The sequence below is a fragment of the Castor canadensis genome, chromosome 3, assembly GCF_047511655.1.
Source record: "Castor canadensis chromosome 3, mCasCan1.hap1v2, whole genome shotgun sequence".
Taxonomy (NCBI): domain Eukaryota; kingdom Metazoa; phylum Chordata; class Mammalia; order Rodentia; family Castoridae; genus Castor; species Castor canadensis.
This window is the reverse complement of record NC_133388.1, coordinates 135,749,830-135,770,594: the sequence shown is the minus strand read 5'-3', so window position 1 is coordinate 135,770,594 and position 20,765 is coordinate 135,749,830. Positions and strand designations below refer to the sequence as shown.

The 20,765-nt window shown below is 40.7% G+C and overlaps 1 protein-coding gene across 3 annotated transcripts in view; it reads right to left on the bottom strand.

Annotated features, from left to right (window-relative positions):
- The window catches only part of Kcnb2 (potassium voltage-gated channel subfamily B member 2), a 420,708-nt gene extending 400,420 nt beyond the window's left edge, over positions 1-20,288 (bottom strand). Inside the window, exon 1 of one of the 3 annotated variants that reach the window (XM_074068703.1) lies at positions 20,179-20,288. The gene's annotated coding sequence lies outside the window, so the exon portion shown is untranslated. Of the gene's footprint in view, positions 1-18,411; positions 18,864-19,288; positions 19,690-20,178 lie in introns of those variants that run through there. The other 2 variants (XM_074068702.1, XM_074068701.1) reach the window with 2 other exon arrangements.
- Positions 20,289-20,765: the final 477 nt, after the last annotated feature.

Sequence of the window (20,765 nt, the reverse complement as noted above, 5' to 3'; positions counted from 1 at the left end):
CTGATTTAATCTCACCAGGTGCCAGTGGCTCAACCCTATAATTCTAGCTACTCAAGAAGCTGAGATAAGGAGAATCCCAGTTCGAAGCCAGCCCTGGCAAATAGTTCACGAGTCTCTATCTTGAAAATACCCAACATACAAAAGGCTGGTGGAGTAGCTCAAGGCCCTGAGTTCAAACCCCATTACTGCAAAAAAGAATCTGTATGACAAAATCTTACAACATGCTTTATATACCCCCATATTTTGTGACTAAAATCACAGAATGGGGCAAAAGGGAGCTTGGATCTGATCAGGTCCAATTTCCTTATTTACAACTTTTAATTCTGAGTTCCAATGAGGTAATGTGCCTTAGCTGACATCACTTGGTCTTTGTCGAACTTGAACTAGAACCCAGAAATCTGTAGATGTCTAGACAAGTCTGTTTCCATCACATCTGACCTCATTAAACTTTGCCTTTCATCTTTTAGTCAAAGTTTTTTAAAGAACTTTTATTTCTTTGTCTGCCTCTATGTCAAAATATTGATTCAAACTACAGCAAGCTGCACTGTGTTTCTTTCCTACATACTGTTCATTTCAGGGAAGGGCAAAAAACACAGTCAGTAAACTTCATTGTGCTCCAGCAGAGGGGTACACCTCACAGAATCCTTCCTTACTTCTGCGTCTCTAATGCTAGTCTTCATGATAACTGCCTCCGTCTCCTCTGGACCTCTCCAGTGGTTTTGTACCCAACATACCAAGATATCAGCAGGTACAAGGTACTCTTAAGGCTTCCCATCCCTCAGGATAAAAACGTAATGTCTGCAGAGCTGTGCTTATATCATGTACCTTACTGCCCCTAATTCTCTCTCTAGGTTCCAGAATCTTCTTTCTTAATGTGCCATTTTCCCTCTGCCACATGAAGTTTTGCACATCATTTTTCTCTCATCTCCCCTTTGGGATATCAATTCAAGGATCATGTCTTACTTTCCTCTGGCCTCCTTGTCTATACAATGCTCCTCCTATTTTAAGAATTTCTACAACTAGGTAATTTTCACTGTTAGCAGTACTTGTCTGAACATCAAATTTTGTATTTGTTGTTGATTACTTTATTTGATTACTCTCCACCACTTCCAAGTTCCTTGAGGGCAAGAATCACATCTGAGTTTACTTATGATGGCATTCCACTGACATAAATGAATGTTAGGTGAATGAAAAAAGTCAGAGTTGTATACTGCATTTATTTACTTGAAAATAATTTTTCTTTCATTCCAACTACCTCATATCCAACATGACTTCCATGATGAAATGCCACTTCTCAAATCCAATATGACGTCCATGTATGAAATGCTCTTTTCCACATTCTCCTTGATAAACCCTTACTCATTATTCAAGGTCAAGAACAAATACGTACTTGAGAAAGACTTGACCTCCCCTGCCTCACTGAGTTAAAGTTTACCTGTTATGTTGCTTCTCTTGTATCATCACTATTGAAGTAGAATCTTTTCTAAATATTTATGAGGCTCTGGTCTGTGTAAGCCACAGTCTCTCACATCATAGCGCTTACATTCTAGTGAAGGTAAAAAGACATGATATAAATGAATACGTCAGCAGCCAACTACAATTGTGATAAAAGCTCCAACGGAAAGGACAGTGCCATGAGAGCTTGTAACTGGGAACACCATATTGACTTGAGTTATTAAAAGAGATAACGTTTACCTTATTCGGATCTTTGGTACCTAGCTACTGTGCACATGATATGAGTGCTATTTTTGTGGACTGTTAAAAAGACTGAGTGAGTGAATGAGTTTCAAGGCATGAGTATCTTGTATGTGTGTGTGGTTTTATTTGGTTTGTTTGGTAACATGAATAATAGTTTATTATGGGAACTTACAATTTATTTGAAAATTGTGCTGACCCTTATTTGTCAATTTTAATACGGCCTATGTTCAAAATAAGAGCTATATGTTCTGGAACTAAACAGATAACAAATTATAATTAAGACCTTCTAATAATTGCCACTGATCAACAATATAATGTGCTACTTTGAGAAACTACAGGGCCCACTGTTTATTGGTAATCAAGTAGATTCCCAGGTAACCACTGGTTATTTGAGAAAGAGAATAGGAGAAACTCCTGCTGCAAGTTGATAAGATGGCCATGAAGGATCCTCCTATCACTGAGATTCTATGGCTCTGGAGATTTTTGTATAAACACTACCACTCATCTACATTTTCCATTGGATAGATGAACAATGGGGAAAAAGTTCCCTATGGACAATTTCTTAAATTTAAAATTTTATGAAAGTGACTTTTCTATTTCTCAGCTCATAATCACCCACTACCATATTAGAGAAATTTTCACTAATTAAAAAAAAATAAAGTAAAAGAAACTGCCAAAATCAGTATGGTCATTTTCTTTCACAAGATAAATTTATACTTTTCAAGAATCATCTTTTCTCTTTCTAAATAATATAATGTATTGCCATGTGAAGTTTCAAAAGAGTAACCCTCTAATAATGGAAATACAAGCAGAGAGGTATTGGGGCTGGGAAAATAATTTCAGGTATGAGATAGATATCTTTCTCAACATAGTATCATAATACATAGGTAGCCATATGCTATGGGCTGGATGTTTATGTCTCCTCAAAGCTAGTACAATGGAATCTTAAATGCAAAGAGATGGTATTAGTATGTGATTCCTGCTGGGAGGTGATTGGGTCATGACAGCTGAGCCCTCAGAAATGGAATTAGTTTCTTAATGAAAATGACTCCAAAGAGCTGCCTAGCTTCTACCATGTGGAGATGCAGTGAGAAGGCACCATCTATGGGGAATTGGCCCTCATCAGTCACAGAATCTGCTGTTTCTTTGATCTTGAGTTTCCTAACCTCCAGAACACTTAGTAATTCCTGATCTTTATAAATTACCCAGTCTAAGGAATTCTTTTGCAGTATCCCCAAAGGACTAAGACAGCATATCTTGGGACTCAATGCAGAGCTATGCCAAAAATTACTTTGGAAACTTTGCAAAGCCACATCCATGGGCAGATTTTCTTTCTAATTGGAAGATAATATATTCTAGAGTCTAACATAAAAAATCAACAGTATTAATGGAATCAGAACTCATCACAAGTCTCTGCTTGATTTTTTGTTGTTGTTGTTCATTATTAAATGGAAAAGGGAAGAGGCTGACTGAACTGTACACACTACCATCTCCACATCCCTTGTGAATAGTGTTTTCCATCCACACTTGTCATCAGGGAGAATCAGTGAGCCGCACTCTTCAAGCATCCATCTGTGCATGACACTGTGTAAATATTCCTGCCCCTACCCCTGCTCCATCTCGTAATCCACCATGTGTCTCTGTTGTGCAAAAAGCTAGGGTTCTACAACAGTAATGAAAAATTAATGGTAAGAGCTTAAGACAGATGGACAAGATGACCTACTAGCATTTATGAATCTTGGGATGATAAATTTACTGCCAATAAATAAAATTTAGCACAATTTGATAAGAAAATATCAAAGCATTTGATGAAGAAAATGAACTCACTGATTTCCATCAACAGTTTCTAAAATAAAAATGTGAAAATTAGGGACCACAGATGGACTGACTTGAAGCCCTGAGTTCATGTGATTGGTACCAGATGATACAGTCTCAAAATAAATAATCTGAAAAACAGGGTGGAAAAATCATTAAAAATTATGGTTGCAACAGTATCATAGGGAATGTTACTTTGGACCCAGGGAGAAAATATTAAAAAAATAAATGGTAGCTATGGTCGCTACGGAAAGAAGCAGTGTGGTTGAGGGTGATGTAGTTATGGGCTCCCCCCGCCCCTTTTCAATTCTTTAACACTATATTTATTTATTTATTTACAACTTTGCCTTCAAGGAAAAAATGATTATTCCAGATTTGCAGATGTTGACTATTTAAAGTACTCTTGTGACACCTAAAAAACTAGCTAGCATTTGTTGCTCTTAACACAGAGAAACTAAAGCAGATACCTTAAAAGCAACTGAGGCCAATAGGAAAAGGGGAGCAGGAACTAGAGAAAAGGTTAGATCAAAAAGAATTAACCTAGAAGGCAACACACACGTACAGGAAATCAATGTGAGTCAATGCCCTGTATAGCTATCCTTATCTCAACCAGCAAAAACCCTTGTTCCTTCCTGTTATTGCTTATACTCTCTCTACAACAAAATTAGAAATAAGGGCAAAATAGTTTCTGCTGGGTATTGGGGGGGGAGAGGGAGGGGGGGAGTGGGTGGTAAGGGAGGGGGTGGGGGCAGGCGGGAGAAATGACCCAAGCCTTGTATGCACATATGAATAATAAAAGAAATAATAAAGTACTCTTGTGCACCTTTGCAAGCCTCATGCTGTCAGGACTATAATGCAAGAGTATGTATGTCTGTGTAAAATAAGGTATTGCAGTGGGATTACATTTAAAATTGGATTTTATTTCAGCTTAAGATCAAAATGTCCACAAGGAGGACTTATATTTCCTAGAAGGTCAGGATATTTTTGGAGTTGTATGTGAAGGAGAGCCAAAGTTATGATCTCATTTGCTTTGTGAACTTTGTTAATAATTATCATTTTCATCATCTAGCAAATATCGAGTGATTATTTTATGCAGCCACTGTGCTTCTCCCAATAATGAGATTTCTCATTATTTCTCAACCCACCTTGGGGTGGGAATTAGAATCTTTTAATTACAGATAAACAGAAGTTCAACAAAGGGACTTTCTTGCCCAAGATGACACAACTAGTAAGTGCTGGCTCAAGGATTCCAATTCAGCATTAACCTAATTGAAAGTCCATATTCCTAAGCTTGTAAGACATCAAGGATTCTCCTCAAATAGCAGGATTCTCAGAACAGTAAGTAAGTGCAAAAATGGAATCAATATTGAGTAATCCTCTTAGAATGTTATGAAAGAAATGAAAGAACCCCCAAATAATTCCTACACTATGTAGGAATGTATAACTGCACGTATAAGTCTATCACATGTGTACAATTTTCTTCTGAATAGAGCTGGTAAAATTGGCAACTGTCGTTGCAGGTCCAAATTTTTGAAACTACACATATTTTTAGTTTGCAACTTTTAGAAGTCATTAGTCTGAGTACTCAAGATAGGCTCTGAAAAATTTTTTTAATTTTAAAAATAAAAGTTCACAGTATTTGGAAGGAATCCACTCTAAGTGGCAAACCACACCAAAGGACTTAAATACTAGTCCTGGGGTCTAGGCAGCATCAGGACAAGCAGCCAAGGCTCCTGAATCCAAGTTCTTTCCATTAGGCCTCACTACCTCAGAGCACACAAAAAAATAAAAGTAAAATGATGGATGAGGAAAAAAGGTGAGGAGTAATACAACTACCTTATACCCAGTTAAACCTATCAATACTGATGAGTTGAAGCTAATGACTGGTGGTTTCCAGCTGCAATATACATCTATAATTTCTACTATTCCAATAGTGATCAGAATGGAAAAAAACCCATAAAATATAAATAAGAAAGACTGATTTACATTCATTGTTTCCTTCTCATTTTCTCTTTTTTCTTTATTCATTTATTCGTATGTGCATACATTGTTTGGGCCATTTCTCCCCCCTGCCCCCCATCCCCTCTCTTTCTGAAATAATGTGTTAACTTTCCTATCACTCTATGTGAAGTACAGAGGAGACAGAATTGGATAAAGTAGCCCCTTCCTTTCAAGAAACCCACAGGATATTTTCATAGAATATTACAGGAACTTTTGGATTTGTACTCCTCACAGGTGTTCTACAGGCCCAGGTGATATTGTTAACTTGAGTATTTATTTAACTACTAGCACCTAGTGGAAACTTTCTACCTGATTTTAACATTCTGCTGGAAAATAAACTAATACAAAAGTTCAGGAAGGGATTCAGACATTTTAATTCATGAGGCTTTATGGACTATAACCTTCATTTATGGGAACTACAGCCTTAGACACTGTTTAGAATTTTAAAAACTCTTTTAAGTTTAATTAATTTATTTATTCATCTAACAGGTATTTACTAATCTGCTATTAGCCGGGTGCTATAGAAAGCAAGCAAGAAAATGCCTCTTTAGATTTTTAAAAACTGACAGAAACTCTCCGAATAATGTTCTATGTTAGCTGCACGTATATGATGATAAACTACACTGATTTTCTGGAAACCCAAGTGTTTCTTTGGGCCTGAGTCATACCCGAAGCCAAGTGTAAGAAGCGGCTTTTTAATGGTTTCTAAGCTTTCTATGTGCACTCTTTCCATAAAGCCTAATGAAAATGCTCTCCTTAGATTTAGGAAAAGCCAGGATTCCAAATTTAAAATGACATTTATCTCAAAAGTAAATTAATATTTTATGACAGTCTGATTAATAATCATAATTTTATGAACTGGAGACATTTAGCATGAAAGCTAAATGTTCTGAACTATTCCGACTTGGGGAAAAAAAAGAGTCAAAATAGACAACTTCTTTTTCAATATTACTTTACTATCATATTTTGGAATTTTCCCTTCTAAACACCATGCTCTTCCTCCATGATTTCATCATGACAATGTTTTTTTACTCATAAGGAACAGGGCAAAGAATTCAGGAATCAGACAAATAGTCACTTTCAATTGATTGAAGGCAGGTCTGATATTATTTAGGTGATAAATAGGAAAACATCGAGGTCAGTACTGTCCCTTACTTTCTTTAAGTAATTCATTGATAACTCTCCAAAATGTGTTTTGAGAGCCAAGAGCTATTATCATTTCAGAAATGTGTATGTGTGCGTGTGTGTGTGTGTGTGTGTGTGTGTGTGTGTGTGATCTGAAGTAGTTTTTGGTCTGCTTTATTTTGTTGTTTTGTTTTGTGTTACTGAGCAAAACTGACAAAGATTTTAAAAATAAGCACAAAGGAACTGAGATCAATATGCAAAAGAAAAGGAACTCATTAAAGGACACCATGATGTCTACATCATTATAGAGTTTAGAAAGGAAAAGAAGACAGAGGAAGAAAGCAAGAAAGGGAATAGGGGAGGAGACAAAAAAAGAACAGTCCTGTCCAGGACAATGGGGCATGAGAAAGCATTGAAGGTCCTGTTATATAGATCCTTAGGAAGATAGAGCTCTCCATTTGTCTGCTACTTTACATTTTGTACAGCTCACACAAAACAAAAAATGCCATCACAAAAGAACAATTTCCATGGATGGAAACCAGAGGCAATGGATTCACATCCCTTCAGTAGAAAGTACCAAGGAGATATTCATTTAAGCCAAAGCATGGACTGGGTACCACTGTTGACTGACATGTGTTTACATACGGTAAGCAACAGGCCAACAGTGGTTGCTTCTGGAATTTAAACCATACTACCTTTGAAACCTAAATTATTTCAAGCTAATAATAGTGTAGAAATGCACTATCCAGTATGGTAGCCACTAGCCACGTGTGTCTATTTAAATTTAAATTCATTTACAATTTAATTTCTCAGTGTCAGAAATGGCATTTCAAGCACTGGACAGCTCATGTGGCTAGTGGCTACTGCATTGGGGAGCACAGCTATAGAACATTTCCATCAGCACATCAAGTTTGGTTGGAGGGTTGGGGATGTAGCTCATTGGCACAGTGCTTGCTTAGCATACATAGGACTCTGGGTTCAATCCCCAGCATTGAAAAAAACGGATTGAAAACCTTCCTGTGAAATTATGAAGCTGAGTTGTGTTTTGGAATGAGAAAATAAGTTCTATTTTAATAAGGAGAGAAAAATAGTATTGGAAGCACCACATTTTGCCTTATCTGTATTTCTATCCATCACCCAGTTATAGGCCCTTGGTCTCCACTTATAGACTCCAGTGCCTCCCAGATTCTAGAAACATCCAAGTCCTTCTCAAGAAAAATGTACAGAGTACATGATTATAAATAGTTCAGGGCCATGTCTGACAGCTCACCATTAGGCATAAAGGGAAAAAAGTGAGAAATCATTTAAGGACATTTAGGCAGATGAATGGCATGATCAGATTTGCTTTTGCTAAAAAAAAAAAAAAAAGCAAAGTACCAAATCAATGTACAGAATAAGAAAAAAAGCTGAGTTCAGTTGGTGAGCTGTAGTGGAAGTCTAACTAAAAGGTTAGTAGCTTGGTGATGGCATAAAATATGGTCCTATGCATTGTACCTGAAGCCCTCCATTAATAAAGTGACCATCATCTGGTTTTCCCAAGAATGGAGATAAAAACTGGATGGACCCCTGCTAGCTACTTAAGAGAGGTATCTGCTAACCTCTATGTGTCCACAAACTACAGCATTCTGAGCTTGTGGGGCTAGATCAATTTAATCCTGCCAGACACCCTGATATTCCTGAAGTCTAACTTCCCAACTATTTAGACTGCCATTTGTCATCTGCTCCATTCTCTCCAGATGCCACATTTCCCCTATCTTTCTTATTTCTCTTTAGGACAAGCTCATCCTGTTAGACACAGGAAAGAGTATAAAAAGAACCAAACAGCTCAAGTCCCAGAGTCTACAAAAAATAAGCCTGGTGACCAGGCTATAGGAATTTTATTTATAGGAAAATTATCTATAGGAAAATTATTTCCTACCATCATGATGTCTCAACTCTCCCAATTTAGCACACAAGCCACAGCCCACATGTGGCTCCTTCCCTTTCCTTTCAAAGTAGTTCATAACCTTAAAAACTACCAATGGTTTGGACCTAGGGAAGACTCACCACAATTGGCTCTACAGGGGACTTAGAGGGCCTATGTTTCTGTCAGGTAGACCATAAGCCCCATGAGGGTAAGGACTAAGCTTGTTTAACTTCATGACCTAGCAGAGTGCTTTACAACTGAAAAGTGCTCAATAGATACTTACTGATTGCATCTTTAAAAAGCTGAGTATAGTTAGGAACCAGCCAGACTATGAGAAATGATTAAAAAAAAAAAACCTGCCTCTATTTCAGAAGAAGCATAATGAACTTTGGCTAGTACAGGCAAGCATCCTTACAGAAGTGAGAGACAAACAGGAGTTAAATTGTTCTGAAAAATGAACTACCTCTAACTTTTGGAGCCATTCACTGGCACCTTGAGAGAGGACAGTGGGACAATTCTGGGTGAAGAGATAAAAGGAGTATGTGTCCAGAGAAAGGGAGAAGCATAGCAAATGGTTGGAATCTGGGCCCCGTTGAGATGAGCCAGTGGGAAAACCCTTGTGGTGAGAAATGGTAGGGAAATGGTACCTACATTCTAGGAGCAGTGACACCTAACATTTAATGAGAATTAGTTCCTTGTCTGCACTGTAATTATCATTCTTTATCCCAAAGCACTCAGCCAGAGTCTGATATATACAAGAGCTTTGTAATAGTGACACTTTAAAAATGAAGGAAGATGTGTCCTAGAGGAAAATGTCCCAGAGGTCTTGGCAGACAGCCAAAGAGAAGACAGGGAGAGGGTAGGGGGTGTACCATCCATAGCATGGGTTAACTAATGAGTGAATTTAATTCGTGTCCCCTATCCCCATAATTTATTTTGAAGGAAGATGACTACAGCAAGGCTGGCTAATTGTCTATCTAAATTCATGCTTCACCTTCATTAGAGAGAACTGTCACTGAGAAGCTCCTATTGAGCCAGGGATTCCATTTCCAAGGCCCCTTGCATCTAGATGGGGCTGTCTGACTAGTCCTCATCAGTGGACGCTGAACAGAAGTATTGTGGCATCTAAGCCAAGATATTAAGAAGTGATTGTGCCTTTTCTGCGCTCTCTCCCTCTCCATTTGATTACTGTGTGGGTAAGAACTACACTTTATGTCAAATGGCTAGCATTCTGGTGCTAGTTGCAGTATTCTGCTGCTAGCATAATACTAACTTATTCTGAAATCGATAACTTGGCTGCTAGGCTTTTCAAAAGTCTAAACATATGACACTGGCCATCAGCAAAGAAACAGATACATAAGTTGGGAGGTCTAGAACTTTATTATGCCTTGGCAACACAGCATTAAGTTAGAAGGCAAACTTAAGAAGATGGATGGAATGTCTCAGAATGTCAGTGTGTGACGGCTGCTCTTCCCCACCAATAGCAAGACATTGCAAAATAATTCATCTTAGAAAAGAATTGCTAGTTGGAGAACTGATTCAGGAGGAATATCCAAAGCCTATAAATGTAAGGCCTTTAATTGTAGAAGAGCCACTGCTTTGGGATTACAAAGGTGAGGAATAACATGGAAGGCTTTCTGTAACAGATACCCACTATGACTTCCCAGTTGGATGAAGTCTTGCAGCAAATAGTCAATTAATGAAGTTACCTAGCTATCCAAGCCCATTATGCAGACGATTCCAAAATAACCACGTGAGATATGAGTGGTTGAGACGTAAGCAAAGAAATGAATTTAGGTTCAAGAAGTATGAATGTGACTGTTCCTTATAGTCAAAAGTACAACTAACAGAAAGCAAATAGACAAGTAACGAGGAAGATTTTGAGGAAATTGTACTGCCAAAGAAATTTAAAAGCCAAAGCTAAGAAGCAAATAAACAATAGTGATTATAAAACAACATCTAGGTAATTCAGATTTGGACTGGGAAGTAGGCTGAGATGGTGATGTAAGTTCCAGGAAGGGCACACTTCCCAAGACCATTTGGATGTGGCCATAGAGAGTAATGGACAATGAAGAGCCTCCTATGGGAGGCTGGGGGCAGAGCTGCAGAGAACAATGGTCAAAGTTCTTCCAACACAGCAAATCCAAGGTCTAATAAAGGAATTTCTCCTACTGCCAGGCAGGGAGTCTTCAACATTATAGTTCAATGACTGTTCATTCTTCCTTTTCCCATATGGAAAATCTGAATGAACTTGTCTAAACCTAATCCATCAATATAGATTGGGAGAACAATAACCTGCCTTTTAGTTCTAAGATGAACAATGAGGGGCCCTATCCAGACTTAATGAGGAGAGGGGAGAAGGGCTTAGTATCACTCCACTTTGAGACAGATGCAGTGACTAGGTGAGATTCAGGTTGTCATCAGGGCTCAAGGTTTTTTTACATGTAGCCAGAGAGGCAGAAATGGTAGAAACAGCTACTTAGCAAAATTGAGCTTCCCCTTCCATGACATGGAATTATTATTGGGAGTGGCTGCCCAGGAGGGGGTTACACATGCCAGGCCTCTTTGTAAACAGATGATCAATGTGACCATTTCACTGATATAAGGGGAATGAAGTGAGGTGTGTCACGTCCTGGGTGTGCCTTCTCCATATTCATTCTCTTCCACAACTGCCAGCTAGATGTAGAGAACTCCAAGTTCCTAGTGTAGTTAAAGGTCCTGGGTTCTCAAATTATTGCACGGAACAAACACAAGGAGCCCTTGTGAAACAAAAAAGTAAATGTCTACTCTATTAACCACTGAAATACAGAAGTCTATTATGGAAGCGCAAGTTACCTCAGTGCTTAAAGAGAGGAGGCTAGTGCTTGCTCCATGACCTGTATTGGGAGCTGGAACACTCGGAGACACTTAGACTGCAAGTGTTAGCCATCAGGAACCTGATTAAGGTGAGTGCTGAACTTTACCTATCTGTATTCCACAGCAGACTCTTAACTAGTCTCCCAAGCATCAATCTTTATTCCTCTTATAGTCCACCCTCTTCATGCAAGTTCAGAGATTGTCTCCAAAAAGAAAGCAGACTGTGTCACTTCTTTTTCAAATTGCAGACTGGGCATGGTAGGGCAAGCCTGTAATCTTACTACTTGGGAGGTAGGGATTGAGAGGATTGTAGTTCCAGGCCAACCTGAGCAAAAGGTAGCAAGATCCCATCTTAACCAACAAGCTGGATGTGATAGTATACGCCAGTAATGCCAGTTACACTGGAGGCATAGGTTGAAGTTCAAGACCAGCTTTGGGCAAAAACATAAGACCCTAGCCAAAAGATAAACAAAAGTCAAAACAGGCTGGGAGCATGGTTCGAATGGTAGAGTACCTGACTAGCAAGTGCGAGGCCCTGAGTTCAAACCCCAGTACTGCCAAGTTCTGCAATGACCTCTTGACTGTAATTTAGGATAGTAAACAACACTTTCATCACATCTCATTCTCAGTCTTCTTCTTCAGCCTCATCTCCCATCACTTTCCCACAACTGCCAATGCTGAGCCCAGTCACCAGCCCTTGCATTTTTATGTCACTGCTTTGCAAATGCTGATCCCTCTGCCCCAATGAATACGTGCTATCTGACTGCTTTCCCACCTGGAGAATGCTTACTCATCTTTTAAAAATGAGCTTCAATGTCACTTCATCTGTGAAGTCTTGTCTGACACTCCCACGTAGAAAGCGAAACTCTGACAGTTGTGATCAGATCATCTCTATCAGTCAGGCTTCCTTACTGTGCCTACTATTAGGGCGTGTCTGCGTGCTTAGCCAACTACATGGTTTGCTTTTGTTGCTGTTTACTTGTTTGTTAGCCAGCCACTAAACTCACCTTCTTCCTAAAACCGTAGAGAGCATTGCTTTTCCAAATGAGCAAGTCATGCATTGGAGTTGCATCAGCTTCCTTCAGTGGCAAAACAGTCATAGTGCTGAATGGTTTGGAACATCCCTCCTGAGTGAGTTTTCTAAAGCTGTGAAGAACTGAAGAGGCCAAGGCCCAAGAATGCAAGAAATACTGTCATATGTGCAGTAATCCCGTGTCCTCTGTAACTTTCACACTTCTCATCAGACACCACGAGTGAAAAACTTGCCTGATTATCTGAGGCTAGATTCTAACCCTACTGTACAGAACATATTTCACATGGGAATTTTCTAGGAATGTAACTACCATATTTGGAACTTCGTCAAGATTTGTTCACCATTTTGGAAAATTATGTCACCTGCTAGAGTGCTACACATGGTAATGGATTCACTACAACAACACACCCACATCTGTTTGTAATTGTAGCTGTCACACTCAATGGATATATTTATTTCACTCTCATTTCAAAATGCCAAATATATAAAAGCATCACCAATATTCAACAGAATATTATCTTGTTATCCAAACTTATTTTCATCTTATCCAAACTTATGCATCTTAGTAGCACGCATCAGTTTTATTACCTCTTCTACTGTAATTATACATGAGCACATGTGTGTTGATATCCCTGCCAGTCTCTCTAAAGCTACTTTCCTTTTATTTGTCCTTTCCATTACAGATAAGGAATTTATATTGATTTTTAAAATAGTTTATGTGTACATAGATTATATTACCTATAAACATCATTACAAGAAAGCAAAAGAAGTATTACAAAACATTGCCTATAAAAACAGGACATTGGGTCTGACTGAGTACAGAATTATGGCTTTAAATATGTAGAGGAACTCAAAGCAACTGTATTTTCTTACTCTTGGGGTTCTTCTGTTATGCATCTACTCAGTTGAATTTCCGTGCCACCCACCAGTAACATTTATGGCACCTTTGTCAGGAGTTATTTGTCTATACTTGTAGACCATGAGTGTATGATGTCTCATTCATATTTACGTTCCTAACAACAAGCTTAGGGCTCGGCACAAATTGGGAGCTCAGAGGATACCTGTAAGACAAAATACCAAATAAGAATCCTAGAGGGATATGCAGTTCCTGCTTCTCAGGATAGAGCTGTGAATTAATTATTCAACGTTTTGCCTGTACCAATCTTACAAAGCTTTTTTCTTCATTCTGCCTGACATCAGAGTTCCTTGTGTGTAACTCTGTCTTTTTTCCCTCCTCCTTGTGGGCCTGGGCAGTATTACATCCACATCTGTATCCCCAAAGAGCCTCACACGGAAAAGTCAATACACATTATTTAAATCAAATGATTTCCCAGGAATACTGCTAGTCTTAATGGTTGGGGGTTTTATACTAACAGAACTTTGCTTCAGGTATATTATTGACTAAAAGAGCTTTGGTAGATGGGTCTGACCTAAACATCACTTAAAACTCTGTTTTTATTTGGAAATTTATGCACGTTTTTAAGTGTACTTGTATGCTACAAGCTAATTGTAGGCTGAAAGTTGACTAGACAATGTCACTTAACTCATCAGAATCAATAGCTCTTTGAAAAATAAGTGTCAATTAATCATGAAGATGTATCTAGACATGTGATTCTATGCAGGCAGTATTTATTCATTTTATCTTTCAAATTAAATCCAGATGGTATTTTTTTTTTACATAAACAGAAGCAGTGGCTATTTAGGAAGAACTTCAAATATTACATAACATTTTCTTGATGAAAATTTCAAAGCCTTATTTGATTTATGTGTTCATGATTATATTATAGTTATCTGCCCTTTTATAAAATTAGTGCATTCTAAAAATATGCTAGAAAGTAAATCTATTAAGCATCATATTTGAATTTTCATTAAATATTAGGATTACATTTTATAATGTAAAAATGAGGACATGTATAAAGGAAAAGTATATTCCAAATCTATCACTTTCTTTTAAAACATGTATAATTGCAAAAATACTTATAATATTACTTACTCAAAATAATTCACAAAACTTTTTTAAAAGACCCTGGACATGAAAATAAACTATTATTAGAAATTTAATCAGATCACTCTGCCAGCCTGCTTCACCTTCCATGGTCACTAAAGCATAAAACTTTCTAAAGCATTCTGATGAAATCTCACCCACACTTTAATCAGCCTCTAAATACCTTCTTATTTCAGATCCATTTTGAAAATGTGGGAGATTTTTCCTACTTAAAAAATCCTTACAATTAGCCTCTCCCAGGCATGCCCTGCCCTCTTTCAGTGGGAATAGAGTTCCAAATAAGTCTAGGAATTACAAATGTCTTTTCTTGTTCTGCCTGGGACCATCCGGCTTAGTATTTCCTAACATCATTGTTGTTCACAGTGTTCAGAAACCCAAAACACCTGGGCTTAAGCTCAGCTTCATCACTTGCTTCTTATGTGACTTCAGGCACAGTATGACAAGTCTCTGAACATTAATTTTCGTGTCTATATGATAAAGGGCATTAGCAACAACTTCCTCACAGGGTAGTTGTGAGAACACAAAACTACTATTTACAAAATGCGGAGAACAGTACCTGACTCAAGCAAGTGTTGTCTCTAATTATTTATTTATGTAAATGAAATAATATAAATATTGTGATTTATAATAATAATATTGTAATTTATCTTAAATCTAAAATGAAATCTTTTAATAAATTGAAGGCTGTTGTTGATGTTTTCCAACAATTTCCAAATGCATATAGCCTGTGACAAATTTTCATGACCCTCTTCATGAATTTGTCTTAATTTATTAAGTATGAAATTGTTAAATGCATTTCTGCATGCAACAGAGCTCTCATTTTGAACAGTCACTGATTTTTTCAATTAGCAATTCAAGTTGTTGGTGGGTTTTTTTGGTTTTTTTTGATTCTCTACCCTATAAAATAAAATTCCTTGAGGGCTGGGACTGTCTTCTGTACTACTGGCGTTGGCTGCACTCTAGTCAAGCACTCTTCTTATACATATCTTATAAGTAATGAGTGAATTAATGAATGACAGCAGCACAGGGCTCCATGACATTACATGAGATAGTAAAGGTAGGTACAATTCAGCCTACAGGAACAGGCCCTTTTGAGGACAATCCAGGAGGGGTGGGCTTACAGAGGTCAAGGGGTCTCTGGTCTCACCCACTTGCCTTTCTGCCTCACAACCTACATTTGCTGTAAAGAGCTGGGGGAAGTATGTATGTGAACCACAGGGAGAAAATAAGCAATAAAAAAGAATGGGCTGTAGATCTAGACTATGAAGATACTTGGGAGTACGCAACTAAAAATTTTAAGACTGCTCTGCTCTATAAAGTTTATCGCTTCGGGGGTAACTAGGTTATAAAAGTCTTACCTTAAAAAAATATTCGGAACTTAAAGAAGCTCACATGTAACACATCTGTACTCGCCTTTCCCCAGAAGCCCTTGTGAAAATAATAGGCATGGGGCTTTTATCCAAATTCCACATGATGAATATAAGCAAATCTTAAATAGTATTACATTCTGAAATAAATAGAATGTCTAAACCTCATATATTTACCCTAAAATACACATGAGGAAATTTCAACTTCAACTATCAACTTCGAGAATTTTCCTTAGGAATCAGCCCCTCAGAGACAGCAAATTTCAAGGAACTAATTGCTTCCTCATCAAGGAAAAATGCATCAGGGCAGAATGAAAAACATCTGATAAAATCCTAGATTCTACCAGTAATATGAATCACTTTCAAAATAAGTACATATGTGTACTGGTCTCTCTAGAATATCATTTCAAAATCCTACACATATTCAAGCAAAAATATTTTTTCAAAGTTCTATGCATTAATGCATTTACAGACATGCAGGCAGGTGTACCAAAAACTTCAGTTTGTCAAGAAATGAGACTTAATCCCTATCCTGCCATTTCATTTTGTTCTAGCAGTTTCATTTTCATTACCATAGTGAAAATTAGAAGGGCCAAATGAGGTTCACAGTTGGCCTCTGCCATCAACAAAGAAGTTTTAAAGGCCAAGCAGAAAACACTGGATACAGTAACAATTCTCTTAACTTCATGTTCACAGTCACTAAACAAGTATACTTGCAAAACTGAACTACAGGATTTTGAGAAAAGTGAGTCTGGAATAATTTCAGCTGATGCATGGATTGATTCTCTTCAGATAAAGAAAAGAGAGGCAAGAAAAGAACAAGGTGGAAGGAGAGTCACTTTCTGGAGTCAGTGTATATGGGGTTGTGCATAAGGGATATTTGGGAACACTAACATGGGCAAGGAAGGTGAAAGTTGAAGGAAGAACACAAAGAGAACTGTTAACTGACTTACTTCTTTCTTCAAAAGTCTGAGTAGTGCCAGCAAAGGGAGAAGAGTGCTTTAGACAGACTGTGTGTGATGAACAACTGGTCTGAACACAGTGGCAACCCAGTGAGGGAGGGGATCACAGCATTTGCTTTTGGGGGACACCTGAACTCTTCTAGGTGACAGGGATATTTTCCATTTAATGGGGGAAAGCTGTTATACATTGAGCCCTCAATATTCTCAGAAAGTCTGTGTAGCCACACAAGTAAGCACTTCATTCACACCCTACATTAAAAACAGGACCTCAAGCAGCAATTAATGCACATATATATGCATAATTTGCCAAACCGCTGAACTGTTTAAGTTTTGGTTAATTTGAGAACAATGAACTCGCTGGTCTAGATGTTTACAGGTTTAATTCATTTATTACAAGTTAAGCTTTGGACAACTTTGTTTATTGATACACACCACACCCAAAGAGTGAAACAGATGAAATAAAAGTTTGTTATATTTACAGATATAATTTTTAAGTGTTGCCTTCCTTTCAAAATCTGTCCTATAAGCCATTCAACACTAACAGATAAGACTTTGATCTTTGTCAGAAACCTATCTTTTGCTTGTCCTATGAAATGTGGTATCTTGACTGATATTTATCAGTAAGTAAACCAAGACACCTGTCCTACACATTTAACAACAGTCACACTAAAATGCTTGTTTTTCCTTTGATCTGGGCTTTAAAAAAATCGGATTCCCAATAAAAATCCAAAAACCAATCAATGTAAAGACAGAAATGTGAAATAGTACTTAAAATATTGACACTGCATAACTTGATTAGAAGGAATGCTAAAACAACATGAAATTAACCCAGTGTACAACTGTGCGTCCTAAAATTTTCCAGTCTCAATCCTGTCACTACTAACATTTATTGTGAAAACACACGTGCAGTCATAATGTTGCCTGTTATCAGCATCTCTATGCCTATTTCACGCTGACAATTTTTATGAATGGATACTCATAAATGCTCATAATTCGAGAAAATGGATGGCAGGCGGCTCACAATCTTGAAAAAGGTCATTAAGCATTAGGAGCAAATGATGAGGCAAATGGTTGGTGTCTTTAGGTGCCATTCAGGCCAACTGTATTCCCAAGTCCCCTTAGCAGAGGGATGAAAACAGCCTTGGAGCTCCTTCCCTGAAGACCTGTTCTTGCTCTCAGGCAGAAAGCTGGCTACAGAACAGAGACCGCGCTCGGTTGAGGAATAAAATGCACGCCTGGCTCTGTGTTCTGAGCACTGTTCATACACCAGGGACATCACACTCCCTAAATCCGGTCCCACAAGTGTGTGCATGTGAGTGTGGCATTTACCAACAAATGAACAGAAGGCAACGAGAGCTCGTCTCCTAGAAATAACATTTCCCATCCCTTCCCAGTCAGGCTCTGGGTGGGAAGCTTGTCAGGGGCTGACACTTGGCGTGCCTTCTCCACCGGCTAGGAGCCTTACGTTAATAACCCTGCCAGGGTTAAGTCAGCTTTGTGTGTAAGTCCACTGGGCGCCATATGGCAGTTTCCAATTCCTGTAGCAACTCAAGTCTGGCTAGGCTGCCGTGATGATTCCTTCTTAAAGGAAGACCCCCTGGGGAGCAGCAATGTCGTCTCCCCCCCACCCACCCCCCACTTACCTAGCTCCCACAGACCCCGCTCAGCAGGCGGCACAAAGGGCTGTGGAATTCCCCGCTCCCTCCGGGGGCTCCTCTCCCTGCGACGATCCCCTTCGCCAATGATGTGTCGCTGGAAATCCCCCTCCCCTGCCCGGAGAGGAGGGTCTCCCCGGCTGGCTGGAGCTCCTGGAGTCTTTCTCTCTCTCTTTACATCCCCGACTGCTTCGATCTCTAGTAGCCAGGCTCCGAGCAGAGGCGGCGGAAGGGAGGAAGCTAAGGCATCCTTTAAAAGAACAATAATCTTCATCGATCTTCACCCCCTTCCCCGCGCGGGGTCCCCATCCCCCTGCCGTCGGCCGTCGCCGCCCAGACTAGAGAGGGCTGGAGTGGAGAAGGAAGAAAATCCAGCGGGGCTCGGCTCGCCGCGCAGCGCAGCGCCAGCCGGCCCGGGACTTGCGGCTCGCTCGGGTTGCCCAGGCGCGGCGGCGGCGGCGGGCGGTGGGCGCTCGGTGGGTGTGTGTGTCTGTGCCGGAGCCCGCAGAGGCTGCGCGCGGGAGGCGAGGCGGGGCGCTCGGGGGCGCCGGTCCCCCGCCCCGCAGCTCGCCGGCCCGGCGCGCACACTCGCCCGCGGCCGCCCCGGCTCCCGCTCCGCCTCCCGCGCTCCGCGCACCCGCCGCCTCTTTCTCTGCCTTCTCCTCCTGCTTCTCCTGCTCGGCGCTCGCGGCTCTCGGGGACGCCGGGGCTCGGCCTCCTTCGCGACGCCCGAGCGTGCTGTGTGCGCTCGGCCAGGGACGGCGCCCCCCGTGCCCAGGGCGCGGCCCGGGAGCAGGCGACCGGGCACCGCCCACACCTAGCCGGGCACCTCCCTCCGCTCCCTCCGGCCCCGCTCCACACCCACCTGCTTAGCTCTACGGCTCCCACCCGGCTGTCCCCGGCGACAGGGGCCACAGCCCCGCGGCCGCCACGCGCACGGCGGCCGGGAAAGCCCTGCGACGCCCTGCCGAGACGCTCCGGCTGCTTCGCGGGATTCCCCCTGGCCCTCGGCTTCCAGCTGCCGGGCTCTCCCGCCGTCAGATGCCTACAGCACCCTGACCCTGGGCTTGCTGCTTGACACCAGGGATCCGGGGCGAGGGCAGATGGCTCCTGAAGGATGGGGCCCGGGGAATGTTCCCCGGCAAGGAGCTGCGGGAATAACTAGGAGCGCAGACAGGATCAGACTTTCCTCTGGGCACCTCGTGTTCCACTCCGGGGCCATCGCTAGCCCCGAGTAACCCCGCTCCCCTGGATTTGAGGGTAGAGCCAGGTGGGTGGACGCCCTTAACTCTTGCTTCCCACGGGGGCGCTATTCCTACCCTGGCTCTCTACTTAGAGCTGGAAAACTAGCCAAGTTCTTCCTTAGTGAGGCTGTGGGCTGGATACCCAGACCCTTCCCCACCTTCAGGATGCAGAAAAGGCGATGAACTTGAACGGTATTACTGGGACCTACAGGTTCCTGACCCCAGGGCTCCTTGATAGGTTAAGTCACCAGGACAATTACAGGGCTTTCAGGAAAACAAAGTAGCTTGAAACACCCATTCAAAAATAATACAGGGCATGAGAATATATTTAAAGCTGAGACTCCAGAGTTTCTTTAAACCAAGAAAGATGGCAGTGGAAGAAGGTTCAAATATGCCCTTTTAAATATATCTCATTTAATCCTTGCTTTTGTTTTAACTCGGGTATGCATCAGGATGCACTATCTTCGTGGATTCTTTGAACCTTGAATTTCTGCCTCCCCACAGGTCTTACCTTGTGCCTAGTGGTCTTTTTGAGGTATCAGACGTTAGATGGGACGCTTATCATGGAACTTGATCCTTTTGATGCCATCACCCTCTTACTAGAGCCTGCCTTGGCCCTCTTCTCTTCTCAGGGCTTTCCAAGCCTTTATCACTATCCTAGCCAGCTCCCAAGCTCCAGCTGCACCTTTCAGGAACCTGGCAGGAAGTCGTTGCCTCCGTCCAGTCTTTCCACCCTCTGATACAGTTTACCTATGCTCTGTAGATGATTCCACAGCCCTAACAAGGCTGAAGATATTGCCCCATTCACAGATGCTCCCTGGTTTCCTATTCCCTACCAAACAGCATCTGCACACCTCTGGGCCATTGCACGTGTCTATCTCTTTTTCTGAAACTTTCCTTTCAGGTCTCAGATCCAAATTATTGTACCCTTTCCAGGCCCACTTCAAACTCTGCCTCTTCTGTGACCACTCCCCTTGACACCCTTAGCACATCATTCCGGCTCTCTTAGACAAACATTACCTTCTTCTTATGGCACACATTGACTTCCTATGTACATATCTTACCATTTTAAATTATAAGTTCCTTTAGGGCTGATTC